The 18,883-nt window shown below is 45.7% G+C and overlaps 3 non-coding genes across 3 annotated transcripts; all 3 read right to left on the bottom strand.

The window, feature by feature from the left end:
* Window positions 1-4,966: 4,966 nt before the first annotated feature.
* LOC142653783 (U2 spliceosomal RNA) lies at window positions 4,967-5,153 on the bottom strand. Its single transcript, XR_012848657.1, has one exon. It is a non-coding gene; the product is annotated as a U2 spliceosomal RNA (small nuclear RNA).
* An 11,878-nt stretch (window positions 5,154-17,031) lies between these two features.
* Window positions 17,032-17,222, bottom strand: LOC142653309 (U2 spliceosomal RNA). The gene has a single exon (XR_012848245.1). It is a non-coding gene; the product is annotated as a U2 spliceosomal RNA (small nuclear RNA).
* A 1,238-nt stretch (window positions 17,223-18,460) lies between these two features.
* Window positions 18,461-18,651, bottom strand: LOC142653308 (U2 spliceosomal RNA). Its single transcript, XR_012848244.1, has one exon. It is a non-coding gene; the product is annotated as a U2 spliceosomal RNA (small nuclear RNA).
* Window positions 18,652-18,883: the final 232 nt, after the last annotated feature.

Genomic DNA, 18,883 nt, shown 5'->3' with positions numbered 1-18,883 from the left:
AGCATCCTTCACAATATGCTCCTTCTTCCACCCCTTCAATGCCTGTCTAATAACAAACATTTTCGTCACATCAGTACAACCCCACAACTTCAACATAAACGCAATACCAGTCAAACCTTTTGAAACCGTGTACACCGAAGAACCATTAGTACGCATCCGAGACAAATACTCCAACGTAACCTCATAATGCCGCTCATCATTTGTAGGAAAAACCCCGCCAGATAATTCCAACCACTCCGCCCAAAACTTATTATGGCTCCGCCATGTACCTGGTACCACAGAACCTTGAACTAGCCGGGCAAGTTCCCCTCGACCAGGGCCCATAAGTGATTCGGGCAACGCTCCCCTTCCAGCCGTGCTCCCGGGTGATGCTCCCGAAAGACCCCCATCTGCAAACGAGATAAGGCATCTGCGATTTTATTCTCAACACCCGGCACATGTGTCGCCCGAAACCAAATGTTACATTGCATGCAACGTAGAACTAGATGCCTAAGTAACGCCAAAACCGGCAATGATCCAGAAGACAAATTGTTAACAGCCTGCACCACTGCCATATTGTCCGTCCAAAAACGTATGCGACTATTCAACATCTTTGAACCCCACAACTCCACTGCAACCACAATGGGAAAGAGTTCTAAAAGTGTCAAATTCAATGTCAGACCAATACTACTCCAGCCCACAGGCCAACGTGCAAAACACCACTCCGCTCCAAAAACCGCACCGCAACCGACACTGCCAGCAGCATCTGTAAACAGCTGTAACTCAAAACTGGAAACCTCCTCCGACTGACAAATCGCCCTACCATTAAAAGATCGCAAAAAAGTCTGCCACACGCGCAAATCATCTTTCATCTGCCTAGTGACACGAATGAAATGATTTGAGCGCGAAATACCCCTAGTCGCCAATGATAGGCGTCTAGAGAAAACGCGACCCATGGGAACGATCCTGCAAGCAAAAACCAGCAACCCTAACAGTGACTGAAGATGCTTCAGGGTAACTTTTTTTGATAAAACAAACTCGTCAATGGCACAAAGCAGACGCGCAAGCTTGTCGTCAGGTAATTTGAAAACCATCTCTTGCGTATCAATTTCAATACCCAGAAACGACAAAATCGTAGGCGGACCAACCGTCTTCTCTTCTGCTACCGGGACACCAAATTCGGACATTAAAACTCGAAAGGTTTTCAGCAAATAACCACATATTCCTGAATCACTTGGACCTACAAATAAAAAGTCGTCTAGATAATGAATGGCTGAAGAAATACCTGTCTTGAAACGAACCGTCCATTCCAAAAAGGAACCAAAAACTTCAAAATAGTAACATGAGATGGCACAACCCATAGGCAAACACATGTCTACAAAAAAACTGCTCATCTAACCGACATCCCAACAAATGGAAACAGGCAGGATCCACAGGCAACAAACGAAAAGCTGACTCTATGTCCGATTTAGCAAGCAAGGCACCTACGCCTGCCTCCCGTACCAACCGCACAGCCACATCAAAAGACGTGTAAGACACTGCAGCCTCATCTCTGGAAATCCCATCGTTGACCGAATCCCCACGAGGGAAGGAAAGGTGATGAATCAACCTAAACTTCCCCGGTTCCTTTTTGGGGACCAAGCCAAGAGGAGAAACCCGTAAATTCGTATAAGGTGGCTCCCCAAAGGGGCCCGCCATCCTGCCTAAAGACACCTCATTCAGCACTTTTTCCCGTGCCAAACACATGTTTTCTTTCACCGATTTTAAATTATCTGACAACATCAAAACCGAAGAAAAAACATGCGGAGTGAAAAAACCTTCACTGAAGCCCCGACCTAACAAGTCTGCTTCCTGTCTCTTGGGATACCTGGCGAGCCACGGTTCCATCGCGAGAGCGCTCACCGGAGTTCTCCGCTGCACCGGCAGGACCCACCTTGGAAGGTTGTTTTGCCCGTTGGAAACAGCGAAGCGCGGAATGGGCACCCCCGCAGATGGAGCACTCATGACGAAACTTGCAGGAAGAATAGAACCTGCAATGTCCCTCATTGTAGAGCCAACATGCTCCTGTTGGGCGCTGCGCCGCAATCCCGGGTGCTGAACCCGAAACTGCGACTCCTGCCTGAAAGGGCCGAGCCTGCTTTTGAGCCAAAATTAGCTGTAACCACACATCCGTCGCCTTCGACGCCCAACCAATATCAGGCGTCATCGCCAACCGACGGCGAAATTCCTCGTCATATCTCCACCAAGCTGCACCTCCGTGCAATTTGTGGGCACTGAATATAGTGTCTACATACACAAACAGCTCGGCCCCTTTTTCCGGAAAACGTTGACAGATGACATGAGCCAAGGTAGAAAAACCCTGGAGCCAATTGCCAAAAGTTTTCGCGACTTTCACCTTTTTCTCCGAACCTCTTTCGAAAACACGCTCCTTATCTATCGTCACATGATCGACCGACACCAAGGACCAAACATCCACAAAGTCATGTGCCCATATCTTGTCCTTGATCTCCGCAGACAGGTGAGTACCTAAAGGAGCAACACCACAAAACAGCGAATCACGGAATGCCAAGCCAGACATACTGGCCGCCCGCTCAGGCGGAGGCTGAGCCCCCCCTGGCAAAACCAACGGAACCGAAGCTCCGCCTTTTGTACCCAAACCATCCAACAAGCTTTTTAATGCCGAAACTAAATCAATAGCAGATTATTACTTAGGTAGCCATGCGTTCCCACATGGAGACTCACCGGAGAAGGGCGTCCTCGTCACTTCCGAGGGTGCATCAACTCTCCCAGATACCGGAACCACAGACAGATCCCCACCAGGTGGACAGGCTGAGGCGACTTCTGGAACTGGAACCAGCGAAGACGAATGACGATCCCTGTGCTCCCGCCGATGACTCCTCGTGTATCTCCTTCCCGTGCGGCTGGGTGTACTAGCTCCCGACGACGACTGGGTCGGCGAAGAAGATGCTGTACTGGAAGACACACTCCTACTCCGGGAACGGCGACGTCTCTCAACCTGATGGCGTGGACGCCCGTGACCACCACGACGATGTCCTCTTCCATGCCGTCTCCTTCGCCGTCTGCGTCTCGCCGACACCGCACCTGGAAGAGAAAACTCCGAAAGAGAAACTGGCAAATCACGTTGCTCCGCAGACTGCCCGCACGGCAACAGATCACTGCTACCGCACGACAATCCACCCAGCGCACTCCTCTCATTCACAGTGCCTGTGCCTGGTAAAAACAGGCCACTCACCAGCTCTCTCCCCAGCTCTGTGTCATTTTCAGAACCACCAGCAGGTGGCAGCAACTGCACACCTAACCTGCTGGTGCCTGAGGCCTGCGTCTCTGCTCTCCTGAGACCGCCCCCTCCAGCTCCCCTCTCAACCACGGCCTGCTGTGAGAGGGAAAAAGCTGTCGGGCCGGGAAGAAGAACCAGCGGTGCACTAATCACGGCCCCGGCTTCTGCGGCTGCTTGCGGCCTTGCACTGCCTGCAGCCCGGATGGGGAGAACTGCAGAAGCTCCCCCAGCCAGGGGAGTGGGTGGCACGACGTCGGGACCGGGTGAAGGGGAGAGCAGGCGACGGCGCCTCCGTCCCGCTCCTGACGAGCGAACGGTGCCGGCCCGCCTCTGGGTGGCTGAAGGTGGACTGGGGCTCAAACGGGGAGGAGGCCGAGAAACCCGGCGCGGCCTACCTCTAACTGCCGACGCCGACGGGACTCCACCGCTGCTGACACCGACGACCGCCGCAGGTAACACCTCTTGCCTGCGATCCCCTGCCAGGAACACCTCCAGCCAGCTTGTACCCTCCGTGGCAACCCGCTGTGCCACCTGCCTCATCAGCTCATCCGCCATCTGTACTCCGGAAAACGCCCTGGACCGCAGAGGAAGATCTCTCACAGGACCAGACGTCTGACGTTTGCAGCTCCAGCAGGTAAGATAGTGAACTGCCCTTGACCTCAACTATTTATCTGCTCCTAACCCCTCCTCTATCCCCTTGTCCAACCAATCCCTGCTCCTGATTTTTTCCCGCACTTTTTTCCCCCCTTCCATCCCCCTATCACATACAGTCCCAGGCACTTTCTCTATTTGATTTAGTGCCTCAACACTGCCTGGGCCCAGGCTTTTATCTCTGAGGCCCCATTATGATGTCAGAAAGCTGGCTCTGGCTCCTGAGGTCTCCACTATGACACGTGCAAAGTTCCGTCTGAACTTTATATAAGACGGTGCGGCTCAGTCAGTCACTCAGTGTTGCCTGAGAGGGCAACACTGCAACAGCCGGCCCCCAGGCTGTCTTTTTTTTGCACAGCTAGTTGCCTCCAGGAGGCCACAAGAGGGAGACAAGGGACTGCAAAATGGAAAATAGGCATCCACCAACTTTACAGACAACTTGTTCTCCTTGCTCCTACAACCTCCATCCTTGCACAGTTTGTTATTCTTCCAGGTAACATAGTAACAAATCCAAATTGCTGCTCTCTTTGTAGGCAAGCAAGGGTTTGTTGCAACTGCAATTCTTACTTCTTCTTGAAATGTAGGGACCACAGTACATTCCATCACATCCATCTAGTGTACACAGGTAGGTCCATTGTGACGGGCGGGCGGGCGGGCTGGCTGCTTTAATGGCTGTTTGCTGTTCCCCTACTCCACTCCACTATTTGACTATGGTGCTGCATCAATCAGTGGCTGGCTCAGGTGCAGCTCTTTAACCTACCTAGGAGGGAGGGCGGAGAGAAGACAAGGAAGGTGAATGAGCTGTTCCAATGTGAAATGCCGGAAACACAGAAACACAGACGACACAAAACAAGAGGTGGCAATGTATTAATTAATTGCATTTAATAAATTAGCTCATTATCACACATGACTGTACAAATGCATTGTCCAACAGGTGTTGAAATAATGGGATTAAAAGGGGAGATCCCATCCGAAAGACAAAAACAATGGCAAACACAAAAAGCACTTTTGGAATCTGATTTTAGTAAACACATAAGGAAAGGGTGCACCGGTCCTGGAAATACTGCAATACCAGGTCAATGCGTGGAGTGGACAGAGCAAGCTCTATTTCCATCTCCCTGTTCTAAAAATCCATTTAATATATGGTCCCCAGATAGGGGACGTATCAGATATTAAACTGATAAGAACAGATTTTTTGAGTTGACTACCCCAACAAAGGAGGTAACCGTTTATTTAAAATTTTGAACAGATTTACAAAAAATCAATACGTTTTTACAAAAGAAATTTACATAAATTTACAATCATGGTTTTTTTAATACAGATAAATACAAATTGTCAAATAAAAACAATTTATAAAAGGGCACTTGGTGGCATCATATTATGGAACTCCATTCACTTAAAAACCATTTTCTACATAAAACAGGAGAGAGTTTTTTATCTAAAAGAAAATATTTGTACATTTCATTAAGACAAATGGCTAAAACATCTTCCACAGCTAAAACTTCATGCTTAAATAATAAAATGTTTCTGGCCGCCCACAGAGCTGTTTTTACGCAGTTGGTGATCTTCCATGCCATCATTTTTCGAGTCTGTGTTGGGCATTCCAGGCATCCATATAAAACGCCATCACTTGTGTATCTCCGAAGTCCTGTAATCTTCTGTACCAAGGGGAGGATTCTTGTCCATATCGATTTCGCGTAAAAACATTCCCAGAATAGGTGGTAGACTGTCTCGTCATCTCTACATCCTCCCCTTGGACACGCAGCCGAGTTGGTCAGTCCCCTTCGATGCTGGAATGCCCGGCATGGAAGACACTCGTGGGCACAGCTCCAGGCCAGATCTTTCTGTGGGTTAAAAAGATATTTAGCGCTCACCATCTTCCATATTTCTTTGCATTTTTGTTCATTAAAATTACTGATGGGAGCTACTAAAACATTTTCATTTATCTTTTTTAAAATTCCTTTACTATTTTTTACTTCGTTAATATTTTTGTCTTTTAAGTTAAAAAGGTTTACAATTTTTTCTAAAATCTTATACTGGCCAGAAAGGTTAAAAGCATACGGGGAGCTTAAAACCGTGGAGAACCAACCGTTCCTCCTCATAAAATAACCTGTGTTAAAACGTATAAAATATGACCAGTAATGTTCCTTAAAAACTGCATTAAGACATAAAGTAAAAAATTTTATTAAAAGGAATGCTTTTATATCGGGGAAATCTTTCCCCCCCATTGGTTTGGGTAATATTACCTTCTCTCTCCTGAGCTTTTCCATCCTGGAGTTCCATAAAAATGTGAAACATGCTTTAATTATTTTTTTCAATAAAATCTCAGGGGGAGGGAATACCATACTTAAATATAATAAAATAGGTAAAATCACCATTTTTGTAATTAAAACCTTTCCCTCCATTGTTAACTTTCTCATGTTCCACATGCAAATTTTCTGATTAACTTTTTGTGCCACCAAGTCCCAACTGGTAAAACCATTATTTGACTCATTGAAGGAGACTCCTAAAATTTGTACAGACTCTGACACAGGGACTGGAATGTCCATTAAAACCATTTTGCCGATATTTAAGATGTTACTTTTATTAAAATTTACTAAAAAACCGGAGGAGCAACAGAATTGGTAAATCTGTTTAAAGGATTTCTGTAATGACAGGGTGTCCCTGCAAAGGACCGCGACATCGTCCATGTACCCCACCACTTTAGCCTCTAGTCCCCCCCCGCCCGGCAGGGGGACTCCGCTTATCTGCTTATCCTTTCTTAACCTGCAGAGTAGAGGCTCGATCGCACAAATAAAAAGTAGTGGGGACAAGGGACACCCCTGCTTCACTCCGGAATTTAAAAGGACATCCTGTGTCTTAAAACCCTTTACTAAAATTTTACTAGTACAATTTTCATAAAAGGCCTTCAGAGACTGTAAAAAACCTTCCGGTATACCCATTTTTTCTAAAACCTTAAAAAGATAAAAATGTGACACTCTATCGAAGGCTTTCTCAAAATCTATAGATAAAATTGCCATTTTACCTCCTCTCTCTTTCGTGTCACTGATCACATCTTTTAAAAGGTTTAAATTATCCCATATACTCCTCCCGGGTATCCCACAGACCTGATTGGAGTGTATGATCTGGCCTATCACTGCTTTTAATCTGTTCGCACATATCTTCGCCATTATTTTGTAGTCAGAGTTTAGCAAAGTGATAGGCCTCCAATTTTTAATGTCTGTTTTGTCCCCCTTTTTGTAAAGCAGGGACACCTCGCCTTTCTTCCAGGACCCCGGGAGGGCTTTTGTTCTAAAAACTTGGGTAAAAAGAGGGTGGAGATCCTCTTTTAAAATACCATAAAATATAACATAGAATTCTATAGGTATACCGTCAGGGCCAGGGACTTTACCTGTTTTAAAACTCTTTGTAGTTTCTAAAATCTCCTGTTCCGTAATATCCTGTAATAAAAACACTTGGGAAGCAGGATCTAAAACAGCATCCACCTCCTTCAATGAGTCGTTCATAAAATCAACATCAACATGTTTTGTATTAAAAAGATCCGCATAAAAACCGTGCACCTTTTTTAAAATGTTTTGGGTATTTGTTTCCCCATCTATCTCATTTAACAGGGTATGCTTATCATTTATTTTCTTGAAGAAGTACCTGGAGCAGGTCTCATTTTCTTCAAGATGTTTCACCTTAGAGCGAAAGATTATCTCCTTTCCCCTCTGCTCCAGGCACTGGGAGATTTCTTTTTTAATTTCGGTGATCTCTTTCTCCACCTGCATACCCTGTTCTCTGAACTTGTATTGGGTCTGCAGACGGGTATTTAAATTAGCATAAAATTCAAATTTTTCTTTGGCTTTCTTCATCCCAGCTTTAATAAAAAAATCTCTTATCTTTATTTTCATTTTCTCCCACCAGGAAACAATTAGCATATTGGGATGTCTTACCCGTCTGCAGCCCTTATAAAAGGTGATAAAATCGGATAAAATTTGCGGATCCTCTAAAAGGGATACGTTTAATTTCCAGGCTTTCTTCGGAGTTCTCCTTTGATCGTTCAAATTAACTTTAAAATATAAAAGTTTATGGTCAGAAAACACGTTAGAATTAAGATCACATTTAAAAGGCAGTATTTGATAAGAGCAAAAAATAAAATCAATCCTGGAGCTGCAGTTTACATTGCTCCAGGTGACGCCGTCCTCTTCAGGTAGATCCCTATTGCATTTTTTAAAAACATCAGTAAGTTTAAAATCCACTGTAATATCTTTTAAAATAGACGGGGTTTTATCATAGTTTCGACTTACTGAATTCGAGAACCGGCGTTCCCCCTTTAAAATACAATTAAAATCACCAGCTAAAATAAGTGGTTCTGAATCATTGATAAAAAGGGGTAAAATTTCTAGCATTTTTGCTCTTTCCTTCTTGTCTGTAGAACCATAAAAGTTTAAAAACTGCCATCTAACACCGTTTATAAAAGCTTTGACCATTAAAATTCTGCCTGGTAAAATTTCATAAAAACGATCAATTAAAACGTTCCCTTTGAATAAAATGGCGACACCTGCGGCTTTGGATTCATTGGACCCGGACCACACTGAAGGTCCGAGTCTCCAGTCTTCCTCATATTTTTTATAATTCATGCGGTGAGGTATGCAGCATTCCTGTAGGAAAAACACTGAGGCGGTAAAAACAGAAAGGTAGTTGAAAAGGGCAGCTCTTCTTGTCTGTGAGTGCACGCTTCTTACATTAAGGGAAAGACCACATAACTCAGCCATGAGGAAAAGGGAGAGAGACAGTCTATTTTTATCTTACCCGAGGAGGCCTCAGCAGTCCTCCGCGTCGCCAGACACCCCACTCGAGTTCTCATCGTCATCTTTCCTCGAGTCGAATGTACGCATCGACGAGGTTTGAGAGGAAGACCCATCACTCAGCTGACCCCCCATACCTAAGGCGCTTCTTGAAAATGGGTCCCAGACGGACTCAACGGGTAAGATTTGGCAATCTTTGGCAGCGCCCTCCCCTTCTATAGGGGCAGGAATCGCGCTTCCGGACGTCTCAGGGACCACGCTTACCTCGGAGGCAGCTGTCCCTATATCCCCCAACTGTCTAGAAGGGGGGGGACCTTTAGCTGTCGCTTCCGGGGGCACGTCAACTGGTTTCCCTGCCTTCAACCTGGCAGGTACTCCCATCGGCACCCCCGCTGCCACCTCCGAGTACGCCCTACGTCTCTTAGTGAGCGCTGCCGCTCCGCCCGGGACCTCTGCCTCAGGTACAGGCTGACCCAGCATCTCTTGCAGGCCAGTAGGATCAGCTTCATCCGAACTACCCTGTGCCCCAGTCTCCTGGGGGGGCTCTTTCGTCCGCTGATCACTGGCTCTGCGTTTTTGTCGCCTCTGCTCTTTAGGGTCACCTGTTTGGGGGGGTCTGCTGGAGGTATCCATATCGTCTTGCTCGCCTCCTTGGGGTTCCTCTCCTTGTACAGGGGTGATCTGGCCTGCGGGCCGCTCGGGACGCCTTGGCCGGTCCTCGGGTTGTTCCAACTCTTTAGATCTGTGGGGACAAGTAGCATAGAGGTGACCAACTCGGCTGCAAAAACGGCACCTTTTCCCCAGAGGGCAAGTTTTGGTCTCGTGCTCAGAGCTGCCGCAGTTCCTACAGGTGCTGTCGCAAGACTCCTTGGTGTGACCGTACTTTTGGCACTTCCTACAGAATGGAGGCATCCCTGAAAAATAAAAGTCTCCGGCCATATCACCTATTTTAAAACGTGCTGGCGGCAACATTATCCCTCCTGTAAAATTGGCATCTTTATAACATGTTACATTGAATCTCCACTTTGAGGTCCATACACCAACCTCATTCATGACTTTGCCAATACATTTCACAGTTTTAAAATAAGGGAATAAAAAGGACATCACTTCTTTTAAGTCGGCAAAAGGGCAGTACATCTTTATAACTATCATTTTAGTGATGTCCATAACGTGCTCATAAAAATCAACACCGTCCAGTCTCGGGTCATTTTTTACCGTATAAGCCGCCAGCAGATCTCTGAATACTCCATTCTGTATGAAAGTAACATCGTATGTCCTCCTTCTTGGGTAATCCTGCACCGCCAAAATTTCTCGCTTCTGGATGTTGAAGATACCAACAAGTACGGTCTCCACCACAAATTTTAAGCCGCAGGTCGTCGCCTTCTCCTCCGATAGAACTACACGAATCGTGTTTTTAATCCGGGCGTAAGCCGGTATCTCACATGGATCCTCGTCCATGGTGAGTAAGGTATTGTTACGCTACTCCGTAGTAGGCGCAACGTTAGGCGCAACTCCCCTTTTCGGCCGAAACCTACACGGGGGTATATGGATCGCAACCCGTTGCTCAGGACTAAGCCTCTCTCCCAAATAGCAGCACGGGGGTGAAGTCCAGGCGAACCTGGACGATCCCCCGAGGCCGAGAGAGAGGGTACCTGAGCACCTCCTAACCAAGACCAGGCAGCACTGACTACAAGTAATCAGATAAGTTGACTACCCCAACAAAGGAGGTAATCGTTTTATTTAAAAATTATTTCAACGTTTTACAATAAATAAATACTTTTTACAATAAGATGACACAAATTTTACAATAGTTCATACAAAAATACAAATTGTCAGATAAAACCCAAACAATTTATAAAAGGGCACTTGGTGGCATCAAATTATGGAACTCCATTCACTTAAAAACCATTTCCTACATAAAACAGGAGAGAGTTTCCTGTCTAAAAGATAATATTTATGCATTTCGCTAAAACAAATTCCTAAAACATCATTCACAGATAAGACTTCATGTTTCAGTAATAAAATATTTCTGGCCGCCCACAGAGCTGATTTAACGCAGTTAGTGATCTTCCATGCCATCATTTTCTGCGTCCTTGTTGGGCATTCCAGACATCCATAAAAAACGCCGTCACTTGTGAGTCTCTTTAGTCCAGTTATCTTCTTCATTAAGGGGAGGATTTTTGTCCAAACTTGTTGTGTAAAAAAACAGTTCCAGAAAAGATGATAGACTGTCTCATCGTCATGACATCCTCCCCTTGGACACGCAGCCGAGTTGGTCAGTCCCCTCCGATGCTGGAATGCCCGGCATGGAAGACACTCGTGGGCGCAGCTCCAGGCCAGATCTTTCTGTGAATTAAAAATAAAATTAGCATTGACCATGCTCCAGATGTTCTTACATTTGTTTTCGCTAAAATGTCTAATAGGGGCAACTAAAACATTCTCTTTAATAGTTTTTAAAATATATTTATCATTTTTCACGTCTGCTAAAACTTTTCCTTTCAGGTTAAAAAGGTTCACAATTTTTTCTAAAATCTTGTACTGGTCAGGAAGGTTAAAAGCATATGGCGAGCTTAAAACTGTGGAAAACCATTTATTCCGTCTCATAAAAAATCCAGTGTAAAAACGAATAAAATATGACCAGTAGTGATCCTTAAAAACAGCGTTAAGACATGAGGTAAAAAACTTGATTAAGAGAAAGGCCTTAATATCTGGAAAATCCTTACCACCCATTAGCTTTGGTAAAATCACCTTCTCTCTCCTGAGCTTTTCCATTTTGGAGTTCCATAAAAACGTAAAACATGCTTTATTAATCTTTTTTAGTAAAATATCAGGGGGAGGGAATACCATGCTTAAATACAATAAAATCGGTAAAATCACCATTTTGGTAATTAAAACTTTTCCCTCCATTGTTAATTTCCTTACATTCCACATGCAAATTTTCTTATTTACCTTTTGTGCCACCAAGTCCCAACTGATAAAACCATTGTTTAACTCATTGAAGGAGACACCTAAAATCTGTACAGACTCCGACACAGGGACTGGAATGTCCTGTAAAATCATATTGCCAATATTTAAAATATTACTTTTATTAAAATTGACTTTAAAACCGGAGGAGCAACAAAATTGATAAATTTGTCTAAAGGACTTCTGTAGTGATAGGGTGTCCCTACATAGTACCGCCACATCATCCATGTACCCCACTACTTTCGCCTCTAGTCCCCCCCCGCCCGGCAGGGGGACTCCGCATATCTGCTTGTCTTTTCTTAGTCTGCAGAGTAGAGGCTCGATCGCACATATAAAAAGTAGTGGGGACAAGGGACACCCCTGCTTCACTCCGGAGTTTAAAAGGACATCCTGTGTCTTAAAACCCTTTACTAAAATCTTGCTCGTGCAATTCTCATAAAAGGCCTTCAGAGACTGTATAAAACCTTCTGGTATACCCATCTTTTCTAAAACCTTAAAAAGATAAAAATGTGACACTCTATCAAAGGCTTTTTCAAAGTCAATGGATAAAATCGCCAATTTTCCTTTTCTCTCTTTTGTGTCATTGATCACATCCTTTAAAAGGTTCAAGTTGTCCCATATTCTCCTCCCGGGTATCCCGCACACCTGGTTTGAATGTATAATTTGGCCTATCACTGCTTTCAATCTGTTTGCGCTTATTTTCGCCATGATTTTATAATCGCAATTCAGCAAAGTGATAGGCCTCCAGTTTTTTATATCAGTTTTGTCCCCCTTTTTATGTATTAGGGACACTTCGCCTTTCTTCCAGGACCCCGGGAGGGATTTTGATCTAAAAACTTGTGTAAAAAGGGAGTAGAGATCCTCCTTTAAAACACCGTAAAATGTGACATAAAACGCTATGGGTATACCATCAGGACCAGGGACTTTACCTGTTTTAAAACTTTTGATGGTATCTAAAATCTCCTGTTCTGAGATCTCCTGCAATAAAAAAATCTTGTGAAACAGGATCTAAAACAGTGTCAACCTCCTTCAATGAGTCATTCATAAAATCAATATTAATATTTTTAATATTAAAAAGATCCGCATAAAAACCATGCACCTTTTTTAAAATATTCTGTGTGTCTGTCTCACCATCAATATTTTCTAACAGGGTATGCTTATCGTTGATTTTCTTAAAAAAGTACCTGGAGCAGGTCTCATTTTCCTCGAGGTGTTTTATTTTGGAACGGAAGACAATTTCCTTACCTCTCTGCTCCAGGCACTGGGAGATCTCCTTCCTAATTTCCATAATCTCCTTCTCCACCTGCATACCCTGTTCTCTGAATTTGTATTGGGTCTGCAGACGGGTATTCAAATTAGCATAAAATTCATGTTTTTCTCTTGCTTTCATCCTCCCAATTTTAATAAAATAGTCTCTAATTTTTATTTTCATCTTCTCCCACCAAGAGACTATGGGCATGTTAGGATGTCTTACCCGTCTGCAGCCTTTATAAAAGGTGATAAAATCAGATAAAATTTGCGGATCTTCTAAAAGGGAAACGTTCATTTTCCAGGTCTTTTTACCGGTATTTTTGTGATTATTAACTTTAAAATACAATAATTTATGATCTGAAAACACATTAGAATTTATATCACATTTAAAAGGCAGTACTTGATAAGAGCAGAATATAAAATCGATCCTGGAGCTACAATTCACGCTGCTCCAGGTGACGCCGGCCTCTTCAGATAAGCCACTATTGCATTTTTTAAAAACATCAGTAAGTCTAAAATCGGCCACAATATTTTTTAATAATGTAGAGGTTTTATCGTAGTTTCTACTTACTGAGTTAGAGAACCGGCGTTCCCCCTTTAAAATACAATTAAAATCACCTGCTAAAACTAGTGGCTCTGAATCGTTAATAAAAAGGGGTAAAATTCCTAGCATTCTAGCTCTTTCGTTTTTGTCCGTAGACCCATAGAAATTTAAAAACTGCCATCTAATACCGTTTATAAAAGCTTTAACCATTAAAAGTCTGCCTGGTAAAATTTCATAAAAACTGTCAATTAAAACGTTCCCTTTGAATAAAATAGCGACACCTGCGGCTCTAGATTCGTTAGACCCGGACCACACTGAAGGTCCGAGTCTCCAGTCTTCCTTGTATTTTTTATAGTTCATGCGATGTGGGATGCAGCATTCCTGTAGGAAAAAAACAGTGGCGGTAAAAGCAGATAGATAATTAAAAAGGGCAGCTCTTCTCGTTTGTGAATGCACGCTTCTCACGTTCAAAGAAAGACCAGATAACTCAGCCATGAGGAAAAGGGAGAGACAGTCTTTATAATCTTACCCGAGGTGGCCTTAGCAGTCCTCAGCGTCGCCAGAAACCCCACTGGGACTCTCATATCCTTCTGCTTTTGAGTCTACCGAAAATATGGAGAAGGTAGGAGAGGAACTCCCATCACTCAGCTGACCCCCCGCCATACCTGAGGCACTTATTGTAAAGGGGTCCCATATGGACCCTACGGGCATAATCTCGTATTCTGGAGCATTTTGAGCAGCGTCCTCCCCATCTATAGGGGCAGGAATCCCGCATCCTGACGTTTCAGGGACTTCCCTCACCTCGGAGGCAGCTGTTCCTGCTTCCCCCAACTGGCTAGAAGGGGGGGGAACTTCAGCTGGTGCTTTCGGGGGCAAATCAACTGGTTTCCCTGCCCTTGCCTTGGCAGGTACTTCCATCGGCACCCCCGCTGCCACCTCCGAGTATGCCCTACGCCTTTTCGTTCGCGCTGCAGCTCCGCCCGCTCCGCCCGGGTCCTCTGCCTCAGGTACAGGCAGACCCAGCATCTCTTGCGGTCCAGGCGGATCAGCTTCATCCGAACTACCCATCTCCTCAGTTTCCTGAGGGGGCTTTTTCGTCCGCTGATCACTGGCTCTTCGCTTCTGCCGCCTCTGCTCTTTGGGGTCACCTGTTTGGGGGGGTCTGCTGGAGGTATCCATCTCATCATTCACATCTCCTTGGGGTTCCTCTCCTTGTGGGGCCGTGGTCTGGCCTGCTGGCTGCTTTGGACGCCTCGGCCGGGCCTCGGGTTGTTCCGACTCTTGTAATCTGTGGGGACAAGTAGCAAAAAGATGACCAACTCGGCTGCAAAATCGACACCTTTTCCCCAGAGGGCAAGTTTTGGCCTCGTGCTCAGAGCTGCCGCAGTTCCTACAGGTGCTATCGCATAACTCATTGGTGTGACCGTACTTTTGACATTTTCTACAGAATGGAGGCATTCCTGAAAAATAAAAGTCTCCTGCCATATCTCCTAATTTAAAACGTGCTGGCGGCAACATTATCCCTCCTGTAAAACTGGCATCTTTAAAACAAGTGACTAGGAATCTCCACTTGGAGGTCCATACTCCGACCTCATTCATCACTTTGCCAATACATTTTATGGTTTTAAAATAGGGGGATAAGAAGGACATCACATCTTTTACATCGGCGAAAGGGCAGTACATCTTAATTACAATCATTTTAGTGATGTCCAACACATGCTCATAAAAATTAACACCGTCCAGTCTCGGGTCAGTTTTTACCAAATATGCCGCCAGCAGATCTCGGAATACTCCATTCTGTACAAATGTGATGTCGTAAGTTCTTCTCCTCGGATAATCCTGTACCGCCAAAATCTCTCTCTTCTGGATGTTGAAAATGTCAACAAGCACGGTCTCCACCACGAACTTCAAGCCGCAGGTCGTCGCTTTATCCTCCGATAGGATAATTCTGATGGTATTTTTAATCCGGGCATACGCCGGTATATCACCTGGATCCGTATCCATGGTGATTTGTGGGAAGGTAGTTGCGCCACCCGTCGGTAACGCAACGTCTACGCAACTCCCCTTTTCGGCCGAAGCCTACACGGGGGTATGTGGATCGCAACCCGTTGCTCAGGACTAAGCCTCTCTCCCAAATAGCAGCACGGGGGTGAAGTCCAGGCGAACCTGGGCGATCCCCCGAGGCCGAGAGAGAGGGTACCTGAGCACCTCCTAACCAAGACCAGGCAGCACTGACTACAAGTAATCAGAACTACACTTGATCTCAGCCAGAAGGCCGAGAAGCGATAACCCCAACGGGCCGCGCGTTGACCGAGCCTGCCCAATACTGCTGTTCACCCCTTGCAGCGATTCAGCCTACTCCTAGGCAATTCCATGGGGCCCTGCAGGCTCACACACACTCACAGCTACTAAGTGGGAGGTGAATAAAGGCCGGAGAGGAAGCAAGACAGGATTTGCTTCTTTTGCTTGCACCACAATGCAGTGCTGAAAGAGGAGGAATCAACATAAAAACGCCTTCCTGGCAACGCCCAAATGCCCTCCTGCGGTGCAAACACTGGCAGCAGCAGCAGCAGCAGTAAGTGCATGCCCACAGCCACCCCTTCTCCTTTCACACCTTGTATCAGCTTTAATCCAGTCCAGTGCTGCCTGCTGAGCAGCACTGACCAACACTGCCTGGGCCCAGGCTTTTATCTCTGAGGCCCCATTATGATGTCAGAAAGCTGGCTCTGGCTCCTGAGGTCTCCACTATGACACGTGCAAAGTTCCGTCTGAACTTTATATAAGATGGTGCGGCTCAGTCAGTCACTCAGTGTTGCCTGAGAGGGCAACACTGCAACAGCCGGCCTCCAGGCTGTCTTTTTTTTGCACAGCTAGTTGCCTCCAGGAGGCCACAAGAGGGAGACAAGGGACTGCAAAATGGAAAATAGGCATCCACCAACTTTACAGACAACTTGTTCTCCTTGCTCCTACAACCTCCATCCTTGCACAGTTTGTTATTCTTCCAGGTAACATAGTAACAAATCCAAATTGCTGCTCTCTTTGTAGGCAAGCAAGGGTTTGTTGCAACTGCAATTCTTACTTCTTCTTGAAATGTAGGGACCACAGTACATTCCATCACATCCATCTAGTGTACACAAGTAGGTCCATTGTGACGGGCGGGCGGGCGGGCGGGCTGGCTGCTTTAATGGCTGTTTGCTGTTCCCCTACTCCACTCCACTATTTGACTATGGTGCTGCATCAATCAGTGGCTGGCTCAGGTGCAGCTCTTTAACCTACCTAGGAGGGAGGGCGGAGAGAAGACAAGGAAGGTGAATGAGCTGTTCCAATGTGAAATGCCGGAAACACAGAAACACAGACGACACAAAACAAGAGGTGGCAATGTATTAATTAATTGCATTTAATAAATTAGCTCATTATCACACATGACTGTACAAATGCATTGTCCAACAGGTGTTGAAATAATGGGATTAAAAGGGGAGATCCCATCCGAAAGACAAAAACAATGGCAAACACAAAAAGCACTTTTGGAATCTGATTTTAGTAAACACATAAGGAAAGGGTGCACCGGTCCTGGAAATACTGCAATACCAGGTCAATGCGTGGAGTGGACAGAGCAAGCTCTATTTCCATCTCCCTGTTCTAAAAATCCATTTAATATATGGTCCCCAGATAGGGGACGTATCAGATATTAAACTGATAAGAACAGATACTACACTTGATCTTAGCCAAAAGGCCGAGAAGCGATAACTCGAACGGGCCGCGCGTTGCCCGAGCCTGCCCGATACTGCTGTTCAGCCCTTGCAGCGATTCAGCCTACTTCTAGGCAATTCCATGGGGCCCTGCAGGCTCACACACTCACAGCTACACGGGAGGTGAATAAAGGCCGGAGAGGAAGCCAGACAGGATTTGCTTCTTTTGCTTGCACCACAATGCAGTGCTGAAAGAGGAGGAATCTACATAAAAACGCCTTCCTGGCAACGCCCAAATGCCCTGCTGCCATGCAGATAAACACTGGCAGCGGCAGCAAGTGCATGCCCACAGCCACCCCTTGTTCCTTCACACCTTGTATCAGCTGTAATCCAGTCCAGTCCAGTGCTGCCTGCTCAGCAGCACTGACCAACACTGCCTGGGCCCAGGCTTTTATCTCTGAGGCCCCATTATGATGTCAGAAAGCTGGCTCTGGCTCCTCAGGGCTCCACTATGACACGTGCAAAGTTCCGTCTGAACTTTATATAAGACGGTGCGGCTCAGTCAGTCACTCAGTGTTGCCTGAGAGGGCAACACTGCAACAGCCGGCCGCCAGGCTGTCTTTTTTTGCACAGCTAGTTGCCTCCAGGAGGCCACAAGAGGGAGACAAGGGACTGCAAAATGGAAAATAAGCATCCACCAACTTTACAGACAACTTCTCCTTGCTCCTACAACCTCCATCCTTGCACAGTTTGTTATTCTTCTAGGTAACATAGTAACAAATCCAAATTGCTGCTCTCTTTGTAGGCAAGCAAGGCTTTGTTGCAACTGCAATTCTTACTCCTTCTTGAAATGTAGGGACGACAGTACATTCCATCACATCCATCTAGTGTACACAGGTAGGTCCATTGTGGCGGGCGGGCGGGCGGGCGGCTTTAATGGCTGTTTGCTGTTCCCCTACTCCACTCCACTATTTGACTGTGGTGCTGCATCAATCAGTGGCTGGCTCAGGTGCAGCTCTTTAACTTACCTAAAAGGGAGGGCGGAGAGAAGACAAGGAAGGTGAATGAGCTGTTCCAATGTGAAATGCCGGAAACACAGACACACAGACGACACAAAACAAGAGGTGGCAATGTATTCATTAATTGCATTTAATCAATTAGCTCATTATCACTCATGCATTGTCCAACAGGTGATGAAATAATGGGATTAAAAGGGGAGATCCCATCAGAAAGACAGAAACAATGGCAAACACAAAAAACACTTTTGGAATCTGATTTTAGTCAACACATAAGGAAAGGGTGCACCGGTCCTGGAAATACTGCAATACCAGGTCAATGCGTGGAGTGGACAGAGCAAGCTCTATTTCCATCTCCCTGTTCTAAAAATCCATTTAATATATGGTCCCCAGATAGGGGACGTATCAGATATTAAACTGATAAGAACAGATACTACACTTGATCTTAGCCAAAAGGCCGAGAAGCGATAACCCGAACGGGCCGCGCGTTGCCCGAGCCTGCCCGATACTGCTGTTCAGCCCTTGCAGCGATTCAGCCTACTTCTAGGCAATTCCATGGGGCCCTGCAGGCTCACACACTCACAGCTACACGGGAGGTGAATAAAGGCCGGAGAGGAAGCCAGACAGGATTTGCTTCTTTTGCTTGCACCACAATGCAGTGCTGAAAGAGGAGGAATCTACATAAAAACGCCTTCCTGGCA

The sequence above is a fragment of the Rhinoderma darwinii genome, chromosome 5 (genome assembly GCF_050947455.1).
Source record: "Rhinoderma darwinii isolate aRhiDar2 chromosome 5, aRhiDar2.hap1, whole genome shotgun sequence".
NCBI classification, from domain to species: domain Eukaryota; kingdom Metazoa; phylum Chordata; class Amphibia; order Anura; family Rhinodermatidae; genus Rhinoderma; species Rhinoderma darwinii.
Note: the sequence above shows the minus strand (reverse complement) of the source record. Positions and strands in the feature narration are given on the sequence as shown.